This window comes from Bos indicus x Bos taurus, chromosome 11 (genome assembly GCF_003369695.1).
Source record: "Bos indicus x Bos taurus breed Angus x Brahman F1 hybrid chromosome 11, Bos_hybrid_MaternalHap_v2.0, whole genome shotgun sequence".
In the NCBI taxonomy this organism is placed as follows: domain Eukaryota; kingdom Metazoa; phylum Chordata; class Mammalia; order Artiodactyla; family Bovidae; genus Bos; species Bos indicus x Bos taurus.
This window is the reverse complement of record NC_040086.1, coordinates 71,579,097-71,605,211: the sequence shown is the minus strand read 5'-3', so window position 1 is coordinate 71,605,211 and position 26,115 is coordinate 71,579,097. Positions and strand designations below refer to the sequence as shown.

General features: G+C 42.2%; 1 protein-coding gene across 1 annotated transcript in view; it reads right to left on the bottom strand.

Moving 5' to 3' along the window:
* Positions 1–26,115, bottom strand: part of RBKS (ribokinase) — a 95,011-nt gene that overhangs the window by 357 nt on the left and 68,539 nt on the right. The gene's annotated exons all lie outside the window — the stretch shown is intronic.

Below are 26,115 nucleotides of genomic sequence, written 5' to 3'. Positions count from 1 at the left end.
TGTGTTTTCAAAATATTTAAGTATACTTTTAACTTTAGTTTTAGGTTTACAGAAGGGTACAAGGATAGTAGAGATTTCACATAGCACACATCCAATTCTGTAAACATCTAACTTCACTAGGGTACGTTTGCCACCACTAATGAAATAACAGTGTTATAGTATTAACTAAACTCCGTTCTTCATTCTGGCCTCCCCGATGGCTCAGTGGGTAAAGAACTGCCTGAAATGCAGGCAATAGAAGAGATGTGGGTTTGATCCTTGGATGGGGAAGATCCCCTGGAGGAGGAAATGTTCATCTTCTCCAATCCTTGCCTGAAAAAATCCCACAGACGGAGGAGCCTGGTGGGCTACAGCCCAAAGGGTCGTAAAGAGTCAGACACGACTGAGTGAATACACACACACACCCATACTTCATTTGGATTTCATTAGTTTTGCTTAGTGTCTTTTTTCTGTTCCAAGATCTCATCCAGGATACCTAAATTACATTTCATTGTCATATTTCCTGAAAGTCCTATAGCTTGTGACAGTTTCTTAGACATTCTTTGTTTTTGATGACCTTGATAGTTTTGAGGACAGGTTGAGTACTTTGTAGAAAGTACCTCCATTGGGATTTGTGTCTGTTTTTCTCAAGATTAGACTGTGTTTATGGTTGTAGGGAGGAAGACCACAGAGGTGAAGTGTCATTCTCATCAGAGCATAACGAGGGTACATACTGTCAACATGACTTACCACTGATGTTGATCATGATCGCTTGGCTAAGGTAGTCTTTGTCAGCTGTCTCCACTCTAAAGTTACTTTGGTCCCTCTTATCACACTGTGTTCTTTGGAAGCACATCACTAAGTGTAATCCACACTTAAGGGGTGGGGAGCTATGCTCTACCTTCTTGGGGGTTGAGTATCTCCATAAATTATTTGGAATTCTTCTCTATGGAAGATATGTTTCTTTTCCCTCATCTATTTATTTAACTCTTTATTTATATGAGTATGAATCAGGGATATTTATTTCATTCCTTGGGCTATAATCCAACACTACACTATTTTGTTGCTCAAGTTGTTCCAGCTTTGACCATTGGGAGTTCTTTCATCTGGCACTTGTGTTCTTCTGATAAACTCTCATCATTTTGTTTTTTGAGTGCTTTCCTTATTTTCTGACATTATAAGATGCTCCAAGCTCATTTTGTATATTCTCTGCTCTAGAGCTCGAATTAGCTGTTTCTCCATTAAAAATTCATCAAGGAAGTGGTGAGAGGCATTCAGATGTTATTTTCAAACTAAATGTAGGGACATATAAGGCTTATTCCATTTTTCCTGAATTTCCAAAGGCCTGCATTGGTGAAGGCCTTTGGAAACAAAAACCACCAAAGAAAGTCTGTTGACCTCGCCTTCAGATTGGGCAATACTTAGTCATGTGTTCATCCAACAAATGTGTTTAAAATAAATCTGATGACACAATTTCACTTGAAAAATCACTCTGGTATTTAACGGCTTTCAGGGTCATTGTCCAGTTTTCCCCAGTTTGTTGCTTCCTTAATCCCAAGGGCTTTCATAACAAATCTTGAGGCTCTACTCGAGCCTTTACAAAGAGCCTTGGTATGCAGTACTTTTTCAGTTGCAGTTTAAGTATTTAATGAGCTATGTGCCTAGCACAGTGATGGGTATTTGAAAAACAGTAAAATCCATTGTGGATTAAAGGCTAATGTGGCAGTACTTTACACATACTGTTGAACTACAAGGAAGGGTTTGAGGAAAGCCTGCTTAAGGGGAGTCCTTATGAAATGGGACAGATTTATAGGGAGAAGGAAGGCCTTAGAACAAAGATATAGGAGGCGGAAGGAACTGGGTGAGCTCATGAGACAGCGAATGGCTTTAAGGAGAATGACATTTCCCCTTGTTTATACAGATAAGCCGTCAATATTAAACTTGCCAAGGAGTCATAGTAACACAGGTGTGAATTCAACACTTTCCTTCCTCCCATAATGTTTTCTGAGTACCGAAAATATGTCAAGCACTATGCTAGGTGCCTTAAAATTGTTTATTAGTGTTTCCTGATGGAAACAATGGAAAAAGAGACAGACATGCCCTCCCTTAGTTTGGAGCACAGCAGTGCGACAATAGACAGGTCTGAAAGCAGAGAAATCATGAGCTAGGTTGAGGGTGTATTATGAAAACATGGGAAATACTACAATATATGAAGAGTTATGGCAAACACCCCCCCCCTTTTCTTTTTTTTTGGCAAACTTAAGATTTCACGTTCTCATTCCTCCTTATATTGTACACAAAGTTAAACTCCTGGTAGGTTAAAGGCTTGAATGTAAAAAAATAAAACTAACATAATATGAAAATTTAAATGAATATTTGAATAATTCCAAGTAAGGAAACCATAAGCAAGTCACTAAACCCCAAAACCATAATGAAAAAAAGAATAGATTTAATTTATAAAAATTAAAAAAAATATATGTCCAAAGACACTGTAAATAAAGTTAAATGAGGGACTTCCCTGGTTGTTCAGTGGTTAAGACTCTGTGCTTCCTCTGCAGAGGGCCCAGGTTCAAGCCCTGGTAGGGGAACCAAGAACCCACATGCTGTGTTGCTCAGGCAAAAAAAAAAAAAAAAAAAAGCCAAACGAAAAAGTACAAATTTGGTGAAAATTCTTTTAGTATATATGACATATTCCTAATATTCAAAGAACACCTTCAAATTGCTGGGAAAAAGACAAATCCAAGATAAAAATGGACAAAAGATACAGGTTTGAAACTTCAGAAAAGGAAAAGTAAATTGCCAATAAGCAAACAAGAAAAGTTGCCACATTATCAGCTATTAAAGAAATTCAAATCAATATTTTTTACCCATCAGACTGATAAAAGAATAAGATTGATAGCAAAAGCAGCAAGATGAAGATAGAGAGGACAATGATATTCTCATATAATACATTTGTTGGTAGGAATGGAAAAGAGCAATACAGTATTTGTTAAAAAATGTGTATGTCTTTTGACTCGATGGTCTTGCTTCTGGAAATCTACAAAACTGAAAGCTCTTACATATTGGGATATATGCCCAAAGATGTTGACTGCAGCATTGTTTCTAAAGACAAAATACTAGAAATAATGTGATTTTCTATCAAATAGGAGAATGGATGAATAAACTTATACTTTTGTATTATGGAAAAAATATGCAGCTGTTAATAAGGAAAGGTTAGCAGTATATGTACATACCTGGAGGAATGTCCATTACTTGAGGCAAAAAAGATTTCAACATCATGATTCCATAGAGGGTTAGTGGGAGAAAAAAGAAAAACAGCTGTGCCTAGAGTATGTGTGTATTTAAAAAAAAAATACAGAAAAAATGAAGGATATGTATCAAATTATTAAAATTTATTTTTCTTATCTGCAAAGAATGGCAAATTCTTTTTTTCCTACCTACTTTTATATTATTGTTTAACCTTGTTATTTAAGCTTACTGTTTTAAACTTATAATACTTTTCCAAAAAATTTTAAGGCAATAAGCATATTTAATGAGAAGTTAAGTCATGCCTCTATGCCTTGCTCATTTTTAACTTGCAGCCTAACCAGAGCAGAGGCACAGGGCTGACAGGAAACATTCTGGCACCAGTGAAGACATTAGGCTTACATACTCCAGTCAGCTAATACGCCATTTGACTGCAAAGGGGATTTTTAAGGAAGTTTAAAAAATACTATACCTATATCTGAAAAGACTCTCCTAGATCACTTAAATTTTTCCCCACTATAGCCAAAGTCATGGAAACACAGTGCTTGGTAGAACTGTGTGTGCCAGAAGCATTATTTTGGCACCAGCAATTTTTACAGCTTGATTTCCATTTATTCTCAGTGCTATACAGTTTGTTGGTAGATAGCAAAGGCAAATCCTTTCTGTATTAAAAAAAGGGATTTTTTTTTTTTTTCCCCTGCAAAGAAAACTCTAGGCTAGATGAAAGAAAACTGAAGTCTTGATGACTTCACTGGAGAATTCTAGCAAGTGTTTAAGGAAGAAACAATACTAATTCTACATAAATTCTTTCAGAAAATAGAAGAGACAAGGGAACACTTCCCAAGTCATTTTATAAGGCCAGCATTACTGTGGTGCCAAATTCAGACAATGACATTACAAGGAAAAGCAAAACAAAACAACAGATCAGTATCTCTCATGAATACAGGTGTATAAACCTTAAAATTTTTAGCAAATTGAATATATATCATGACCAAGTAGGGTTTATCCAAGGAATGCAAGACTGGTTTAACATTTTAAAAAAAGGAATTCACTATATTAAAAACCTCAAAACATTGTATATTACTTATACTCCAAAAAAAAAAAAAAAAAAAGAAGCAGAAAAAGCATTTGATAAAATTCTACATTCATTCATGATAAAAATTCAGTTTGGAATAAAAGTATAACTTAATCTTCTTGATAAAGAACCTTTATGAAAAATCTATAGTTAACATCATTCTTAATGAGAAAGACTGAAAGCTTCCCCCTCTAATACTGAAAACAATTCAAAGATTTGTTCTCACTGTTTGTGTTCAGCATCATACTGGATTTCCTTGCCAGTGCAATCAAAAAGGAAAAGCAGGAAAATGTATACAGATTTGAAAGGAAGAAGTAAAACTCTTACTATGCAGATTGCATAATCACCTATGTAGAAAATCCTGCTACTGCTGCTGCTAAGTCGCTTCAGTCGTGTCCGACTCTGTGCGACCTCATAGAAGGCAGCCCACCAGGCTCCGCCATCCCTGGGATTCTCCAGGCAAGAACACTGGAGTGGGGTGCCGTTTCCTTCTCCAATGCATGAAAGTGAAAAGTGAAAGTGAAGTCGCTCAGTCGTGTATGACTCTTAGCGACCCCATGGACTGCAGTCTACCAGGCTTCTCCGTCCATGGGATTTTCCAGGCAAGAGTACTGGAGTGGGGTGCCAGTGCCTTCTCCGATGTAGAAAATCCTAAGAAATCTAAAAAAGTTACTAGAAATAGTGGTAACCAATAACTAGTAACCAATATTTAAAAAAATCAATTTTATTTCTATGTACCAGCAATTATTAATAATAAGAAATTAAAATTATCAGAGCAATACCATTTGCAGTAGCATAAAAAATATGTTGTCAGTTCTCCCTAAACTGATCTACAGATTCAATGCAATTTCAATAAAAACCCTAGCTTGCAATTTTTAGAAACTGGCAAACTGAGTCTAAAACTAATATGGAAAAAATAAATAAATAAAATTAATATGGAAGTGCAAAGGACCTAGAATAGACAAAACAATTTTGAAAAAAGTAGAACGAAGTTGGAGGATATCAACTATCTGATTTCAAGAGTTACCATAAGTTATAATAATCGCAGATGTTGATGTAAGGATAGACATGAGATCACTGGAACAGAAAAGAGAATATAGAAATAGACCCACAGATATATATGGTCAACCTGTTTTTGACAAGGCAGTTCAATGGATGAAAGGACAGTCATTTCAACAAATGGTGCTGGAACAAATGGGAATCTACATGCAAAACATGAAACTTTACCTCACACCGTACACAAAAACCAACTTCAAATGAGTCAGAGACCTAAATGTGAGCGTTAAAATGACACAATATCCAGAAGAAGAAGATACAGGAGAAAATCTTTGTAACCTTGTGTTAGGCAGATTTCGTAGGACACCAAAAGCATGAAATATTAAAAAAAAACTGATAAACTGGACTTTGTCAAAGTTAAAAGTTTTTGCCCTTCAAAAGAATATCAAAAGGCAAGCCACAGACTGGGAGAAAATATTTGCAAAACATATGTGATAAAGAACTCATAACTTGATACTAAAACTCAATATGACAAGCCAATAAAAATGAGCAAAAGATTTGAACAGAGGTGTCTTCAAAGAAGACATAGATGGCAAAAACAGTATATATAAAGATTCTAGACATTATTAGACACCAAGGAAATCCAAATTAAAAAAAATGAGATAATACTACATACTCATTAGAAAGGATAAGTTTAAAAAGACTAAAATACTGACTTTTGGTGTAGATGTGGAATAATCTCATTCATCGTTTGTGGGAATGCAAAATGACATAGACACTTTGGAAAAGAGTTTGGCATTTTCTTATAACATGTAACATACACTTAACGTATAACCCAGCAGTTCTCCTCTTAGGTATTTACCCAAGAGAAGTGAAAACATATATCTACATAGAGACCTATATGTGCATGTTTATAGCAGCATTATTTATAATTGCACCAAACTGGAAACGATACAAATGTCCTTGAACTGATGAATGGGTAAACAAACTGTAGTATATCCATATAATAAAATACTATACTTAGCAACGAAAGGAAATGAACTGCTAATACAACAGCATGAATGAATCTCAAAAGTATTATGCTTAGTGAAAGAAGCCCGTCAAAAGACTACATAGCATATTGTATGATTTCATTGATATGAAATTCTAGAAAAGGCCGAAGTATTGAGATAGAAAGCAGGCCAGGGGCTGGAGAATATCAACTGCAAAGGGACTGCATAGAGAGCTTCCTAGAGTGATAAAGTTCTATATTATGATCATGTTGGTAAATGATTTTTAGCAAATTGAATATATATCATGACCAAGTAGGGTTTATCCCAGGAATGCAAGACTGGTTTAACATTTTAAAAAAAGTTTGACATTTGTCAAAACTCATTAAATCATAAACTTAAAATGGGTGAAATCTTATTGCATACTAAAATGATATCTCCATAAAGCTGATATTTTAAAAATAAAGACTGGGATAGGGTGGGGGCATTCAGACATGCAGGGTCATAAATTGTGAAAACCTTAACTTTCTTAAGCACACTGGGCTTACTACAGATTTTCTCTAAAGTGCATGGTTGGGATAATTACTGAGATGTTATGACTGTCACATAGGAACCTGTCTTTTTATATTGAGAGCCCTAATTCTATCACTGCTCTTCCACTACAGATGTGTCTCTTTCTTTTGACAGCGTGGGCTTTAAAGTTAGATAGATTTGTGTTTAAATCTTGGCTTTAAACTTAGTATTTTGGGGACATTGGGAAAATTAAATTCTCTGCGACTTAGTTTTCTTATAAATAAAATGCAACTATTAACATCTTCCTCATGGGGATTTTAGGAATCTGTCATTCCCTGCTGCTCAGTATTCTTACCCAAAGTCATCAAATAGAACTCTTAAGTACTTCGCATACCTTTCCACCTTACTCCTTTGACCTCCGTTGCTCTTCTGCACACTCTACCCTCAGACTGGGCATATTAATTCCACCTTTGGTTCTTTCCCTGCTCTTTCCCATCCTCAACATTTCTGCTGAGTCCCCCTTTCTCTGTGTCTAGTCTGAAAGACATTGATTGTACCTTCTCTCACCTGTCTGTGGAACCCCTTTCCTTCCATTTTCAAAAAGGCCTTCCAGATTACCCCATTTTGCCACAGCTGTTCAAAACACTTCAGTCACCTATGTGTTTAAGCTTAAAAGTGCCATAAACGTTTTCTACTTCCTGTTCACCTTTGCACATACTGGGGTGTAGATTAAATGTTCAAGTTCAAATAAAAAAGAGATCCACTTGCAATTAGGTTGACCTAAAAAATGGAGACGTAGTTTATCTAAGGAACAGATCCCAAATATAGATAAGTTGTTAACAATTCCATTAAAATTTATTAAGGGAAGACTTCCCTGGTGGTCCAGTGGTTAAGAATCCATCTGCCAATACAGGGGACGTGGGCTTGACTTGTGGTCCAGGAAGATCCCACATGTCGCTATGGAACCACTAAATCTGTGCTGCAACTGCTGAGCCCACGTGCTGCAACTGCTGAAGCCTGTGCACCCTCGAGCCCGTGCTCCACAAGGAAGCGTAGCCCCTGCTCACTTCAGCCAGAGAAAGCCTGAGTGCAGTGAAGACCAGCACAGCCAAAAATAAATAAATAAAAAATTTACTAGTAATCCATAAATCTATACTGATATTAAATAAAGGGAAAAAAAACGCTAGTAAATACAGAAATCTGAAAAATCACCATTTTGAACCCAGAGTAATAATAACTAATTCAGGGAAGAATCATCAATGGATACATTAAAACTGCTGAATAAAGGTCTGATGAAGGCAGAATATTTATAAGTTTCAAAGTCTCTCCCCACAGATTACCTATTAATTACAAAAGGGAAAAAGAGTAACTCTACATGGAGAAATCTGGTGGACAGCACCTTGACCAAGGGATCAACATATCAGTAAAGAGAGAAACGGACATCACACGCTCCATGATGCGGGGCCTCGGAAAGGAAATATGGCCACTTGTGTCATATTCCTGCCCCAAATGCATAACCTAACGTGGATTATGGGGAAGCATCAGACAAACCTAAACTGAGAAAAACTCTATAAACAATGAGGTTGTGCTTTTCAAAAAAAAGATCAATATCAAGAAAGGCAAAGGTTAAGGACCTGTTTCATAGTAAAGGAGACTAAAGCAACATGACAATTCAGTGAGATACATAATCTTGGACTGGCTCCTGCACAAAAAATTTATAAAGAACATTATTGCACTGTGCATGGAAGATAAGATTATCTCAGTGTTAAGTTTCCTGAATTCAGTAATTACATTGTAGTTTTTTTTTTTCATGTCCTTGTTCTCAGGAGATATATCCTGAAGTATTAATAGGTAAAGAGTCACCGTGTCTGCAACTTACTCTCAAACTGTTCATCAAAGGAAAAAGTATCTTTATGTATTTTGAGAGACAGCAATAAAACAAATTGGCAAATTTGTTAGCATTGTAAAAATGTTAATAATTGGTAAAACCGTGAAGAGTATATGGGAGTATTGCAACTTTTCTGTTCTTTTAAAAATTAAAATTTTTGTTAAGAGAAGTTTTTAATAAAAGAAATTTTACTAAAGAAGTTTAAAAAAATCAATGTTGGTCACTCTTGAATTTTTAAATGGTCCAATTTCAGCCTCTGAATGATTTCCCTCTTTTTCTAAATTCAATCAAGTGGACATCTGAGACAAGCTGGAGCGAACTGAACTGAGCAAACCTCTTTCCTGCAATTGGGAATACCCCATCTCATTGAGGCAATTTCCTTTGCAACTGAGGACTAGGCAGTGACACCCAGCTGCAAGTCCAGGGGACTGGAAGGAACATTTTCTGGCTGTGACGCTGACTGCAGAGAAACTGAATTCTGCGATGTCAGTGGTAGCACTGTAATGGTGTCCAGTGCTGCATGCCAGTAACACAGCTGGTTTTCAACCAGGAGCTTTGACTGAGGCAATTCCATGTGTCAAAACTCCTCTGAGAGGCCAGAAATCTTATCTGGTTCTTCCCGATCTGCTGACTCCCCGGAGTTACACAATCCTTAAAAGTAGAATGTGCTCAATTAATGACTGCTGATGGGCCAACTCTCAGCTGCCTGGGTCTCCACCTTCTCACCAGAAAAGAGATGGTGGGAGTCCGGGGTGGTGGTGGACTACATTCTTCTTCACAAAGAAGGCAGCTGTCTAGCCTCATTCCAAAAACAGTACAAGAAAGCAGGGAGGCTCCTGGCTGACAGGGGGCCGTCAGCTCAAAGACATGAAGGCCAGTAAATACTATCTTAAAAGTCACATTGCATCAAACAGTGAAAAAACTCTGAAATTTAAGCATGAAGGGGTGGGACAGTACTACTTACGTAGAAGAGTGTTAGGGAAAGGAAGGGAGTGAACTTCTATTGTCTGCTCTGCATCCATCAGGAGGCCGCAAATCTGGGTACTTTGATACACCCGAGACTGACCTCATTTCATTTTACAGTGACGTCCCCTGCCCCCAACCCCCCCCACACACACCCCAAACCAAGCTGAAAAGAGTCTCCCTCCCTTTCGAATATTTATTTGGCCGCACAGGTCTTAGTGTGGCACTCAGGATCTTTAGTTGTGACATGTCAGCTCTAGTTCCCCAACCAGGGATTGAACCCGGACCCTCTGCCTCTGCATTGGGAGTGTGGAGTCTTGGCCACTGGACCACCAGAGAAGTTCCTCCCTCCCTCCTGATGTATTTGTTTGTACTTCTTTAGGACACTTAAAACACTGTAGTGACTATTTGGTGTACAGGCCTAGAGTCTGGGACAACTTGAAAACTCCTTGAGGGCAGAGACCATATCTCTGTCCCTTCTGTCTCTGACTGCCTCACTCAGCGCTGACTGGATGAGCTGACCTGAGTCTCGATCCTAGCTTCACTGTGTTTTTCTCTCCTGGTGCTCTCTTCCAAGGGGGCCAGATGTCCCTCACTGAACTATGTGTGACTTTGTTTTGTATCAGTGAAAATGGAGGTTAGGTTGCCACAGCCCAGCTACTTGATAGTCTCATTGTTGAATCTATTTATACCACAAGGCTTTCAAGTGCCAATAAATTACTCGGCTGTTGATTCACATCTTCAGTATAACTATTTTTATACATTGGTATAATTTTTTTTTTAATGGAAAGTGCTTTAAAAGTAGAAGCTGTATTGTATCACTGTGATTTTCCTGTAAGTAACGTTCTTTCCAATCAATCATTCTTGGAATAATGGAATAGTTCTCATTGATACAACATGATGGTTTTAACCTTTTACTGAAAATTATTTTTGTGCCAAAAGGGGTGATGGCATAATTCATCTATCTTCAATAAAAATACCCAGGTGGCTACTATTCATTGCCTTCTCAACAATAACTTCCTCTTAAGGAAGAGCTGCCCTTAGAGAATGGACGTGCCATTCTGAAAGTCCTGCTCTCCCGAGGGCCTGCCACTCCCGGATATCCTGCCACAGCTGGAGTATCCATGAAGTGGAAGGAGCAAGACACGCCTGTGGAGAACCTGAGGCCTCCAGTGGGGTGGAGGGTGGGAGGGCAAGGCACTCTGCAGGGCTGGTGGGGTAGAGATAACACTCATGAGCAGCTGATGAGAGGAACCCCAAGAGGAGAATCTGAGAGGTGGGTACTCCTAAGGACAGCACCCAGAGGTGGCTTGGGGAGGGGACAGCCTCTGGCACCAGGACTCGATGCGATGTGGCCCTGGGGAGGCTGGTGGCTCTTTTCCCTTCTCCTCCCTTTCAGACCATCCTCTCTGTCCACCTGCCCCCGCTCCCCATTCCCTCCCACTGCCCCTTGCCTGCCTGAGTCCTTGACTGTGACCCTGGTCTGCTCCTGCACTGAGCTCACCGGCTCAGTCTCTCAGGGCTCTGCTGTCTGACAAGAGACACAGTGATAAACCTCATAGGTACTGATGGGGCTGTAGAGTCTGGTTATACAAGGTGGTTCTGCATGAGGGTGCCCAGGTGACAGGGTGACCCTGGGTCTGCAGGCCAGGCTCAGCACTCTGAGCTGCGTGCCTATTCAGAGGCACCTTCTGATTTGCACAAAGTGCCTCAGGGGTTGGCAGCAAGCCTGGGGGATCCTTACTTTAAAACAGAGGAAACTAGGATTTAAGGAGGTTAAGTAACTTGCCCACGGTAGGAATAAAGGAGGTAGATGGCAGTAAAGACTGTACCAAGGACATCTGGGTGGAAATGTAGCGGCAGAGCAGGTGGATAAGCTATTTTGGGACTGAGATTGGGCTTCTGGCTACTGCTCAATTTTTCCTGTTTCCCCAGGGAAGGACTTATGTTTTCTGTAGTGATGAAGAATGCCAGGAGTGAAGACCATGAATGTCTTCTGGAGACATTCCAGAAGACCAGAAAGACCATGATGTCCCTCTGGAGGGGGTCCCGTTTCTGCATGTTTGGAGCAGGAGCAGAGAAGAGAATGGGAATCAGAGTTACCCTGAGCAGGTGTGGTGGAAGAGGGCGGGTCTAAAGGGAGCAGAGATTTCAGGAAAGGATAACCAGATAAATAATCAGTCTAGCCTGGGTAAGGAAGGAAGAGGTCAGGAGGGGTCAACAGGTCAGAAGAAAACAGGTAACTAAGGAATATGAGAACTAGTGTAGGAGAAGAAGGGTGAGAGCTGGTTGTGGGATGTGAGTTTATTCCCACAGAACAGAAGCGGTGCCAGGTATTAACCATTTCCTGGGAGTCGTCATGGGAGTGGTAGGCTGGAGTGGAGGTGAAGAGTCCCTGGAGGTAAGGGCATCTAGGAACTATGGGACTTGGTGATGGTTCATCCTCGTGGTACTGGAGTCATCTTATGTTGGTAGCATTTCAGGGGTGGGAGGGGGATGGAGAGAGAAATGGTGATGTGGATGCCAGGGTCTTAGATAAACAGATAATGACCAGGAAAAGAGGTCCAGGCTTTGTAATTGAATTGCATGAGCCTCGAAGATGCAGGAATCTACAGGAGGGGAGAGAAGGGGCGGCTGGAAGCCACAAGAATGTGCCTTAGGACCAGGAGCAGCTTTCACCTACAGGGGCTGTGTGGGGAGTTAAGGATGTGAAAGAGTTTACTTATGAAGAACAGGACAGCCAGAGGTTTAGCGGGCAGAGACGTGCAGAGCAGTAAGGCACCCTTTTGGGGCCCTGTGGCTCTGTGACCCTCCTTGGTCTCTGCTCTGGATCTGTCTCCCCCTCCAGCACCGTGGCTGTTGGTATTCTCCCAGGTTCTGTCCTTCACCCGCTGCCTTTCTCGTCCTCCTAGTATCCCGGGTGTGTCAAATACTGTGCTGTTACGGTCTCGACTGCTATGAACCTGAGGAGTCCTCAGTCATTACGTTTAGCCCAGATTCTCCTCTGTCTTCAGGCTTGTGTATCTTACCTACCTGTGAGTCAGCTCAACCAGCCTCATGTCTCTGGCAGGCGACTCTAACTCCACATGCCCGAATCAAACTCCTAATCTTGACCAAACATGAGCCTTTTCTTGTCTTTTCAGTTTGTGGCACTTCCACCCTGAAAATCTTGGGGGTCTTCTAGATAGCCACCAGCTGCCAAGTTTAAATTCTAAATATTTCTTTAATCTGTCCCCTCATCTCATCCCTACTCCATCCCTACCACATGCTCACATAACCACTGGAGGACCACGTTCACTTCCTTCGCTATTCGCCCTGTCTCTGATCTGGCCCCTTCTATTCCATCCTCCATACTGCTGTACATCGGGCCACCTCACTTCCAGCTTAAATCCCTTTGAACATTTCTCATCTTTCTTGGGATAATGTTTTAGCTCCTTAGCATGGCACACGAGGCTCCCCCTGCCCACCTCCCCAGTTTCATCTCTTACTTTTTCCTACTCACACATGTAACCTTGGGTCTTCATTCATGGAGATGTCTGTGCTTGACCTCATTCCTACATTAACTCCTAGACTCAACTCAGCTATGAACTTAGTCATCACATATTTATTGACTGGTACCATATTCAGAGCGCTACATTTTCCTGGATCCCACAAGTCTGGGTTACATACCCTCCTACACACCCCCGCCCTCCTCTGTGGTCTTCATCACTTCCATACCCTCGCACTAGTGCAAGGCCAGGCTCACTGCTGAAATATGTGCTGACTGAATCAAGGACTGTCAGGAGGCTGGGTGCTGAGTGATTAGGTGAGGAGCACACGCTGTCTCAAGACTGCCCTGTAGGAGGGATGACAGTGAGACAGACTTGTGAAGGTCCTAGTTTGCCAACTTCCAGTTGATAGAAAAATGGAAGAGTTGTAAGGCGTGATGGGTATTAAGTGTGGCTAGAAAAAAAAAAAACACCATGTGGTGAAAATCCCCAAGGTAAGAACTGTCAGGCGCCTACAGCAGAACCTAGATGATCTTGCAAGAATGATGTCATCACGAGGGTTCATTTGTTAGGAATCTGTACCCACACGGGATGATTCATCACCCAAACTGCAGAGGGACCCTAACAGTTAAAGTCCTTGCATTCCTGCCCAATGTGTTAACACATTCCATCTGACAAGCAGATACCACTTTCCTTTCTTCTCAGAACCTCTCCCTACACAAAGCTATTCAAAGCCTACACTGTGGACCTGAATTCCTCAGCCACGCTTGTGGTTCTTGAGGCCAGGGAAAAGGCAAATGGGATGAAACATGACTAAATCCCAAATCAAGGCGCTACTTCTCCTTCATAAAAAAGAATATTGCAAGGGGCTCAGGAAAGGGACAGAGAACAATGGAAATGCACCAGGCTCGCTGCTCCATCCCATCCCTGTGCAGGCAGGGCTGCTGAGGCAGCACTGAGCTGGCTCACCCTCAGGCTAGCTTGGTGGCAAGTCCTGCTTTGCTCTTGCTCCCAGGTTCCAAGAATGGGGCTTCTGCCTCATTCATGTGTGCTGGAGGTTTAGGCATGAGCATCTGGTTAGACCTGGGAGAAGAAACGTCATCCTTTGTCCTTAAAGGGCTAGTCATGGATGGACAGGAGACCTGGTGTCATGAACTTTGGTCTTGGCTTTGAAGGAGCACAGAGGGAACACACACATGGAATTAAATCCCACCTTCTTCCCTCTATGTTTCCTCTGTCATCATTTGGGAATGGTAAACCTACAGTGAAGTCCCTCTGTACACAGCTGGGAAAAGATGTGTTTCTCAAGTGGAAACATGTTTTCTCAAGTGGGACAATGCGGTAAACGGTGTGGAGTCACACAGACCTGACCTGAAGCCCTGATTTCACCACTTTGGCGAGTGGACTCAACCTCTCTGGTAAACACTGAACTGGATAACGTATGTGAAAAGGTCTAGCACGGTGCCTGGAGCACAGACAGTGCTCACCAAGGTGGGGGGTACTGGGTGGTACCATCTCAGAGGCCCTTTAACTTGCTAGCGTTTTGGGAAATGGAAGCCTGTGATCTAAGTAGGAAGGTTCTAAGGGACAAAGAAGGTCATGTTCCTGTGGATCCCACGGCTGGGGGTTTCTGCTGTGCCTGGCGTTATGTCCCCAGCTCCAAGCAGAAGAGGGCCTCCAGAAATGCTCTAAGAGTCAGGGAAGGCAGAGGAGGCAGAAGCATGTCCTGCAGCTTTTAATTACAAGGAGGCTAGGCTCCAGAGAGTTCTAGCAGTGACTATCCATGTGTGCTGGGGTCTCTGAAATCCATTTCTCTGTGGGGGCAAGGGAGATCTTTATGAGGCCTTTAAAGAGTTTGTGAGCAGAGACTAAAGAGTGTAAAACGAGAAGCAGAGAGGTCAGCGCAAGACTGGGGAACCTGGTAAATCTCCTGCTTTTATTTGGATGAAGGAACAGAGGGAGAACAGTGAGCAAGGGTTCCAGGAGAGGCTAGAGCTGGGAGGCGCTGGAGGACTGCCCGGGAGGGAGGGGCCCTGCTGCACAGAAAGCTGTGCATCTCCACCTGCGCTGCTGCTTTGATGGAGGAACTGCCTGCGTCCCCACCAGCCGGTCACTGGGCAGAGGGCTCCTGCCAGTGAGAGGAGGTGGTGGCAGAGCCCCGAGGGTGGCAGGCAGGCTGCATGGATAGTTGCGGGGACAGTGTGACTCAAGAGGACAGTCCTCAAGCTGTGCTGGAACCTGATGTCAGGGCCTCTCCTGGTTAGTGATGGACACTGGGTCACCTGGTCCACCTTCTCTGTGTCACTGACCTTACCACTCCAAATGTGAGCAGAAAGAGAAAGGCCCTGTTAGACTCTTCATTCCCTCCAGGGCATGCATTCTTAATGGAGGGTGAAAATTCATTCTTGTGTGCATGGGAGAACCACAGTATGTAAACAGACACACACATATATACACACATGTGTATATATAATATATACATGTGTATATATTATATATACACACACACTTATTTATATATATATACATACACGCATACACAGAGAAAAAATATGAATGAGTATCTGTGGTGTTAAAATTTCATGGGAGAAGATGACAATTAGGAAAAAAAAATCTCTTAAGAGGCTCCTTGGGGTGGTGGGTGGTGATTAATGATAAAAAAAAAAAAAATGTTTGAGATACTCCAAAGTAGGGCCTCTCACCACAGAGAATTGCCAGTGGCCAGTCATACGCTTCCGGTGCGATAAGGAGCCCTAACCAACAGCCTCCAGACTGCAAGGCTTGCTAGGCAGGTGTTGGTAACTCCCTGGTTTCTTTCCACTGAGCTAGAAATTCCTCCATCTCCCAGCCAGTTCCCTTCCTGTTTACCTCATTCGACAGTCTCCATGGACACCAGTGAGCCGAGGGCAAGCCTCAAACCCTGGAGCGAGGACTTACACGAGGAGATTAGAACTAGTGTAGCCTGGCCTATCTTGCCAAGGCAGGAAAAGGGCAAATGTTCTCCTGGGCAGACAAAACTGAAGCTTAGACGATAAACATACCACAAGATATGATGCTGCTTATACAAGAGCCCCATTTCATAGCTTGAATCTGAGTATTTCTAATTTCTCTTATCAACACATATTCCCATCATAAGGATGAGATCACATCCTTTCCAACTTCAACCTTCCAGCCTTCCCTAACCAGATCAGCTTAGGGATTCATGATGGATAGTGAGAATCCAGTCTTCTTATCATTATTGTGTAAATGCTGCTGATTTTTATTCTAAATAAATCTTAGGGAATATGGACTAATTATTCTGTCATAAATGATTTTGGTTTCAACTACTGGTCACCTTAATTTATTACATTTAAATTTCAGTTAGTTGGCTGAGATAGTCTGCTTTTAAAATAGTGTGATTGAAAGAAAGCAAATATTTTCTGCCTTAATGTATTTCAAATGATCACTATTTCATATTTATCAAGTAGGAAGCCACATGCAGCAAAGTTTTGATGTGATTTTTATTTCTGTCTTAAATAGACACAGCATTTTCCTTGGCTCCACAATTTATTAGCAATTTGACTTAAAAAAAAAGCTTGGTTGCGATATAATTCATATTCCAAATAATCTGTCCATTTAAAGTATACATTTCAATGTTCTGAATATTCAGTTCAGTGTTCAGTATATTCACAGGGTTGAGCAACCATTAGCACAGTCTAATTTTAGGAACTTTCATCTCCCCTAAAAGAAACTTTGGACCCATTAACAGTTACTCCTCACTCCTCCCTACTCCCCCCAGACCTAGGAACCACTAATATACTTTCTGTCTCCACAGATTTATTAAATAGGCACACATTTGGAGCAAAATCATTTCCTTTTCTAATTTCATAATTAACCAACAGCTTATTTTCCCATAATTAACCAATAATTTAATCCTAATTAACCAGTTAGATTCCTATAGAATCTCTTGACTTTAGCTGCCACTGTGTGTGAGAAGTAAAGCTGATGTTGGCCTAGTGGGAACTGTTCTGTGTCACTAAAACTGAATTCTCAGTAAGCACTAAGGCCACAGATTTAGCTTTCTTCCTGCCCAGATATGGTCTCTTAGGAGTCTGTAAAGTTTTCAAGTTAAGTAATAAACGCACCAGGAGCTTGGTGTTTATGAATTCCTATGGTGAAGCTGTTTGTAAGTGCTAACCTCTGAGGGAAAAATCCACCCACACTCTCTTCAAGCACAGACACATTAACGGGTCTGTTTTACAATCTTGGTTGCTCTAGATTTGGTTTGCTGGAGGGAGCTTCTCTTTGGTCCTCTTGGCAGTGACTAGGATGTAGCAGTGGACACTTAGCTTTCTTTTTGAAGGTCATGATTCCCTTGCACAGGGCTGATGTGGGTGGTTTCAGCGTAGACCCTTTCACTGCTAGTGTGTGACATGTTCTGGCATGAGCATGCAGTGCCCACATACATCATCCATCCATTCGCACCATCACTCATCACAGAGCTTTCCACAGAAAGTAGCATGTCTGAAAATGAATGTATTTTCCTTGCCCTTTGTGGCCACTAGTCAGGCAGTAGTTTCCCTCTCTTAACACCAAATAAATCGGTGGGTTGCAATGGCAGAATCTTAGACATATCTACCAAGGTGATGAATCGGTCATAAAATGAACAAAAAGGTGGATCTGGCCAAGTGAATGATAACTACAGGCCTTTCCCCAACTCTTTGCCCTGACATAACGCCAGGATTACCAGATGCATTTCCATAGTACTTTCTGGTTTCCAGCGCATATTTGTAGTTGTGACTCACTTTGAATCTCATTACAATCCTGTGAAGTAGGTAGGGTGGGCCTTTCATTTTCCAGATGAGAAACCAAGTGTTAAGAACTTGCTCAAGGTCAAATGGCTAGGTGGCAGACCTGGAACGTTTCAGTGGAAGACCAGTCTCTATTAAAGCAGTCCCCTGGAGAGGCATACATGTATTCCAGCTATGCTCAGAAAGGTTTTGAAACCCGTTCTTTGGAATGTCTTAAAAAAGCAGTAGCACATCTTTGAATATCCTCAATAAAGGCAATAGTTCATCTTGTAAGCCAGTGGTTCTCAAACTAGGATTGCCTTGCTAAATGCAGATCGTTGAGCTCCACCACCACCGTTTCTGATCCATTAAATGCCCAGAGAATCCCATGGACAGAGGAGCCTGGTGGGCTACAGTCTATAGGGTCACCAAGAGTCAGACATGACTGAATCGCATGCATGCGTGTGTTTCTTATGAGTTCCCAGGTGATGCTAATGTTACTGGTCCAGGGCCACACTTTGCGAATCACTATCCTCAGGAATTTCTTTCTGGAAAGAGTAAATCATTTAGAATCAAGTCTAGCAATTAAGGTGGGGGATCCAGCTAGGAAGTCCCACCAATGGCCAGAAACAATGGCAACTGTAAAGAACAACACTGGCTATAAGGGAGATCTGAATGAGAGCTCCAAAAGGTGCTGAGTAACGGCCGCACACTGGACTGACCCTTCTGGATGTATGCTAAAGAACAGTTCTCCTAAGTGTTAGGAACACCTCGTGCAGTCGTACATGTCTGAAATGTTCATTATCAACCTTTTATTTTCCAGCTTTAGGAAAACAAGAGAAACCACGGACGAAACACCCACATTAGAAAGAATCCATATTAAGGAAGAATTAATAGCTATTTACAGCAGCTGAACTAGTCAGACTGGTAGAGTGGGGTCCTTTCTGTGCTGCAAACGTGATGGGTGTGGAAGATGAGGGGAAAACTTTGAGTATTCCTACTCTGACTTTCTGTTGAGATCAGGATGGAAAAAGTGAAAAGATTTAATTCTGGATGCCAAAGATAAACAAGCAACATGTTATGGGAAAAAAAATACCAGCAGAAAAGAAAAATGAACTGCATTAGGTACTTAAGCTGGGAGTCAATCCTTCATGTCACAGTAGGGAAGAAAGAGGTAGAGAACTGCCTAAATATTGCTTCTAATTTTATTTTCAATTCTATATTACATTAAACTCTCCATGTACTTGTCTTTAATTTACAGCAACTGCTGACACAAATTGGTGTGCCTTCTCTTCTTTGACATCAGTATTTCTCTTGAATTATGCATTTCCATCTGGAATGAGGTTTATGGGGCTGAAGGCTTCTTTCATTTAGATGGATGAAAAAAGAGAGGGATCAATGGGGGGTCGAGTGCAAAATCTAAGTAAGGTGGGGCCAGATATGTTCACGGCAGCATTTCATGCTCCCCAAAGGTTGTAAGTGGTGTTAAAAAATGACTCTGGTCTTTCAACCTTCAACATATTGATTAAAATTCAACTACTAGAGAACAAGAAAAACTCTACCAACCTTCATCCCAGAACTGCCAGATTCTTTATTTATTGGTACCCTACTAATATTTAATAATAATTTGTAAGAGTAGGGTGATCATAATAACTGCATCACTTTGATCTGATCTAAAATTGAGTCAGGGACTTCTGCTCCCAATGCATGGGGCCCGGGTTCAGTCCCTGGTCAGGGAACTAGATCCCACATGCTGCAACTAAGAGTCTTAGCCTATTCCAGGGCAGGGGCAGGGGCATGGCCGGCACGTGCCCAGCATGCTAAGCGGCACAGAATGGCCTGTGGAGACTGAAATTGATTAAAAACTCCATTCTGCCCCAAATGACTGTGGTGTATTAATTTATGCTATAATTTAAAGAATTCCACTATTAACGAGAGAGAAGTAAAATCCTGAATATAAGCTAAAACTGGAATAAAAAAGGCCCATTCTTCAGGCACTATTAATGGAAGCTTTGTATATAAATAACTTTATATATTGATGAATAAATGGCACTGACAACTAAAATGTCTGTTCATCATTCACTGGGTTCTAAGACTGCCCTGGCCTTCTGTGGTCAGTGATCTTTCTCCTTTGTGACTCCACCATTCGAGACAGAACACAGTTAATCCAATATGATTTAGTATCTCAGAGAAGATTCTTCTACAACATTTTCTGCCAAATGTTCCTCTTCTAACAGCTGCTTTTTTATTTCAGTGAAAGCTACTTGAAATAAAATCATTGTTCTCTGTGAAAACTGCATGCTAAATAATATAGAGCTACCAGATTATTAAACAGCAAAGGCATCTGATAATATTAGCACCAACCACAGGTCCCACTTCTGCTGATGCACAACATTTTGAGTAATTAGTCATTGCACAATATTGTATTTATATCCTTTTTTTTTTTTTTTTGCTTGAGCTGTTAGGCCACAAAATCAGCAGGCAGTTGCTGTTATAAAAGGGTTCTCTGGGTTATTTATAATGTTTCTGCTTCCTTACAGTTACTGCTTCACTCTTGGGTCTTGGGCTAGGTCTACACCGTGAAGGACCTGAGCAATTGTTCTGTGAATCTAACTGCTGAAGCTGGTGTAGGTGATTCACAGTGGGCTGTGTGGGCCTTGGCTGGAATACCTGGTATTCTTGTCTGCCTAACCCAGATTCATCACATACTGGCTGTTGTGTCACTTCATCAGCGGGGAGACTGTGTAGTTTCATGAAGGCTGTGTCTTTATCAGGAATCAGCTATTGTCTAGGGCACCGGTGGTAGGGCGAGATAGGTGAACTAGCATCCTGTTGCAAAAGAGTTTCCTTCAAATGTTATTTACTTTAAATGAAGGATAAGTTTTTCTTCCAAATGTTTCTCTGTTGCATAGACCAGTGATTCCCCCAAATGGTGGCAGGCAGCCAGGCCTGCCCAATAGAAGGGCACAGAGGAATCAACAGAACATTTCATTGTCTTTTTTTGTAAATGACAGAGGCGTCTTCAGTGCCCTATGCAGAGAATCACTGATGATATGAACTGTATCTAATGGGAGGAGGTCTGAGCCTTAGGTGAGTCTGGGCTCAAAAAGAGCTGAGAACCAGAGACCAGTAGAATGATCTATTTGTTCTGACAATGAAATAGGCATCTTACGTAGCCCCCACCCTGCCACCCCCATTTGTAAAAAAAAGGAAATGAACTACCATTATGTCCTCTGAATTCTTAAGAGCTCTCAAACCCATGTCTCCACATCCCTCGTTGCCTTGTTTCCAGTCTAGGCTGCCATAATCTCTCAGATCAACGCAACACTCTTTGGATGGTTCTCTCTGCCTCCACTCTTATAATCTCCAATTTATTCTTCACTCAACAGCCACGTTAATCTTTTTATAAAGTACAAATCTGATAAAATCTATCCCTGGCTTAACCTCTTTTCAATGACTCTCACTGCCGGCCAGAGAAAGTGCAAATTCCCAGGAGTGGCAAACCAAGGCCTTCACAACCCATCCCCATTCCAGATGTGTGTGCGTACATGTGTGCTCAGTCATGCCCAGCTCTCTGTGACCCCATGGACTGTAACCTGCCAGACTCCTCCGTCCATGGGATTCTCCAGGCAAGAACACTGGAGCAAGTTGCCATCTCCTCCTCCAGAGGATCTTTCCAACCCAGGGATCGAACCCGTGTCTCTTGTGTCTCCTGCACTCACAGGCAGATTCTTTACCCCTGCACCATCTAGGAAGCCCTGTATTCCAACTGTATCTCATCCTTTCCCACTCTTCTTGTACTTTGACCTCTTTACAATCAGAACTACTTAAAAAAGCACAAGCACGACCTGTTCTCTTGCTTCTGGGCCTTTTCATGAGCTGTTGCTATAGATCTTAAAGGAAAGAAAGTAGGAGGTGGGAAGCAAGAGCGACTAGTTATCCCTTTAACCTCTGTCCCACGGTAGTACATTTCTCACCCCCCTGCCACACACACACACACACACAAACACATGGCATTCATGCAACTCATCACTCACATGGAGCACACGTCATCAACACTGAAAATACACAAAGCAGACATACCACTAACCTAACACACTCACACTTTATAACACACTTACACACAAAGGGCAGACAGATGGTCAGCAATCTGTACCCCACACAGCTGTTTTCTCACGTCTGTGTCCCCCTGTCAGCCGCCATGGGCACCAAGGGCAGTGGGTTCCAACTCACTGGGCTCTACAGTTTGGCTCCAAATGGATTTTTCAGCTCCTTATTCCAAGCCTACCCAAGAAGTGTCCTCACACGATAGAAACCTTTTAGGAGACCTACAGTACAGTCCTGGGAGCTCTGCTCTTGGGGATACAACCGCAGCATCCTAGAAAGATGAGCAAACAGCAGACTGCCAGTTCACTGCTGTGCCCTCACACTGATGTCCAGGACACTGAAGGAGCAGGGAGAAGGGGAGCTTAGGCATAGGAAGCTAAGAAGACTTAATCATGGATGGGTAAGCAAGCTCCCACAACCTCATCCTATCCTTTCTTACACGGAGAGGGACTGTTTCCTGTCCCTTCTGTTAGGGGCCTAATGGATTTAGATTTTGCTCTCCTGACTTTTGCTAAGGCTATAACAGTTTTTTTCCCCACTACATCCTACTTCCACACCCTTGCCCCTAGTATCCCCACCACTGCTCTTCTTTAGTCTCTGGCCATTATGGCTTCTGAAGCAGGGCCAGGGGAGACACTTGGGAGCGCCTAAGATGTCCAGCTCTAGGCACATGTACCAATACATGCAAGTCCAGTTCTGGCCATGGGATGGTACTTTAGAAAAATGGGGAAAAAACCTCACAAAAAACAGCCTTGTATCTGGCCCTGGTTCAATTCTTCAAAGTGAAGATGACATTTCTGGTAAGCAGTTACAATTAGATTTTTAGAGCCCTGGGTTTTCAAATGTTCACATGCAGGATTAAGGAAGATAATTTAAAATGTTTAATTCTGCCTGATTAGCTAGTAAATGAGGTGATCTGCTGATGTGGAAATAATGTAATAGAGTTAATAAGGCCCCCCGGCATGACAGATGTCTTGTGCCTTGTCGATCAGTCTCCTCAGCAATTACCTTGTCCTCTGTCCTTTTTTACTTACTTTTTTTTTTTTTATAGTCAGTGAACTTTGTTTTGTCATCTTCATCTTTTATGGCAGCCAGAGTCTGCAGAGTTTGCACAGACATCATGCCCATTTATTAGTATCATTCCTAAGGTGAAGATGACTATCTCAGAGCTCATTTGGATGTAGGTTTTCTTCTATGATGCTGATTTCATTTAGCCTCTAACTTTTTTTGGGGGGGACCTGGCCTTTCTATGACTGGAGGTAAAACAATCAAAGGGTATGTTTTAAAATGGGAAACTGGGTAATTATTTTGTTTGCAAATCATTAAAAAAGAGCATTTGTACCTGAGATTGAGTCTCTCCGTTGGCATACTCAATGTGGCATTGAAGTACTGAAAGGCATCCTGTAGCTTCTAGTACCCCGAGAACACAGGGGGTCAGCAAGGCTGCATGCGTGCATGCTAAGTCACTTCAGTCGTGTCCGACCCTTTGCGACACTATGGGCTATATAGCCCACCAGGCTCCTCTGTCTATGGGATTCTCAGGCAAGAATACTGGAATGGGTTGCCATGCCCTCCTCCAGGGGATCTTCTTGACCCAGGGATCAAACTCACATCTCTTATGTCTCCTGCCTTGGTAGACAAGTTCTTTATCCCGAGTGCCACTGGGGAAGCCACTCAGTGAGGCTAAGTGACTTACTACTTTCCCAGTAGGAGCTGGAACTCTTTCCTTATTTCAGGAGGACCAAGCATTGTACTGAGCACTGGGATGTTAAGAGTCAGACAGATGGGCAGGCAGACCTAGAACCAGTTCCTGACTCTTCCGACTAACAAGCTGGATGACTCTGGGCAAGTTGTTTACCTTCGGGAGTATAACTTTCTTATCTCTAAAGTGGCATCAGCCCATCTTGCAGGGTTGTTCTCAACATGTGAGAAAATGCACAAGGAGTGCAGCACAATGCCTGGCCTAAAGTAGCACTCCGCTTTTCATTATTAGTCAAAGGGTCCTCATGTTCCCAAGAATCTGCAAGAACCAAGGGACTTCAGAGGCTGAAGACACCTCCGAGATTGCCCACTCCAAACACACCATGTTTGGATGCACCACCTGGACCCCAAGCATAGTGAGTCATTCCCCCAAACTGTCTGCTAGTCACTGGGTAAATGAGGATGAGAACCCAGGACTTCACCTGCCCCTAGCTACTGGGACCAGTGATTCCAGTTAACCCATAGGTAATCCTCTTGAGATATTTCATTAAAAAGGTGTTTTACACTGACCCTAAATTTAGGGTTAGTTAGTTTGCTTCAGCTTATTTTTTCCTCACAGAACAGCTGACCTTTTGAGATTCAATCTCGGTCACCTCTGAAGCATGCTCATTTGCTTTCTTGTGCCAGTTGACTTGGGTCAGTTCGGTTTAGTTCAGTTGCTCAGTCGTGTCTGACTCTTTGCGACCCCATGAACTGCAGCACGTCAGGCCTCCCTGTCCATCACCAACTTCCGGAGTCCACCCAAACTCATGTCCATTGAGTCGGCGATGCCATCTAACTATCTCATCCTCTGTCGTCCCCTTCTCCTGCCTTCAATCTTTCCCAGCATCAGGGTCTTTTCAAATGAGTCAGCTCTTCACATCAGGTGGCCAAAATATTGGAGTTTCAGCTTCAACATCAGTCCTTCCAATGAACACCCAGGACTGATTTCCTTTAGGATGGACTGGTTGGATCTCCCTGCAGTCTAAGGGACTCTCAAGAGTCTTCTCCAGCACCACAGTTCAAAAGCATCAATTCTTCTGCGCTCAGCTTTCTTTATAGTCCAACTCTCACATCCATACATGACTGTTGGAAAAACCATAGTCTTGACTAGACAGACCTTTGTTGACAAAGTAATGTTTCTGCTTTTCAATATGCTGTCTAGGTTGGTCATAACTTTCCTTCCAAGGATAAGTGTCTTTTAATTTCATGGCCGCAATCACCATCTGCAGTGATTTTGGAGCCCCCAAAAATAAAGTCAGCCACTGTTTCCCCATCTATTTGCTATGAAGTGATGGGACCGGATGCCATGATCTTTGTTTTCTGAATGTTGAGCTTTAAGCCAACTTTTTCACTCTCTTCTTTCACCTTCATCAAGAGGCTCTTTAGCTCTTCTTCACTTTCTGCCATAAGGGTGGTGTCATCTGCATATCCGAGGTTATTGATATTTCTTCTGGCAATCTTGATTCCAGCTTGTGCTTCATCCAGCCCAGCGTTTCTCATGATGTACTCTGCATAGAAGTTAAATAAGCAGGGTGACAATATACAACCTTGACGTACTCCTTTTCCTATTTGGAACCTGTCTGTTGTTCCATGTCCAGTTCTAACTGTTGCTTCCTGACCTGCATACAGGTTTCTCAAGAGGCAGGTCAGGTGGTCTGGTATTCCCATCTCTTTCAGAATTTTCCACAGTTTATTGTGATCCACATAGTCAATGGGTCACCATAACATAAAACCACAGTCCAGGTGGCTTAAACAACAGAAGTGTATTCCCCACAGTTCTGGAGGCTACAAGTCCAAGGTCAAGGTGCCAGGAGATAAGTTTCATTCTGAGGCCTCTTTTCCTGGCAGGCAGGAGGCTGCCACCTTGCTATGTGCTCACATGACCACTGTGAATGCACACACAGGAGAGTGAGCTCTCTGGTGTCTCTTCTTATAAGGGCAGTAATCCTACTAGGATCAGGGTTCCACCCTTATAATCTCATTTAATCTTAATTGCCTCCTTATAGGCTCTATCTCTAAATACAGTCACTTTGGGGGCAAGGGCTTCAACATATAAATTTTGGAGGAAGCACAATTCAGTCCAAAGGCTTGTATTACATATGCTCCTCCATCTCTCATGAACCCTTCCATTTAGGTTGCTTTCTTTTTTTCTTTCTTTTTTTGCCATACCATGGTGGCATGTGGGATCTTAGTTCCCCACTGAGGGGTTTGAACCTGTGCCCCTTGCACTGGAAGCGTGGAGTCTTAACCACTGGACCACCAGGGAAGTCCCTCAGGTCCGTTTCAAATAGAAGGTGCACGAACAGTGAAGTCCATGAACTAGTTAGTACCTCAACTGAGGCATCTCTTATGGCCTGGC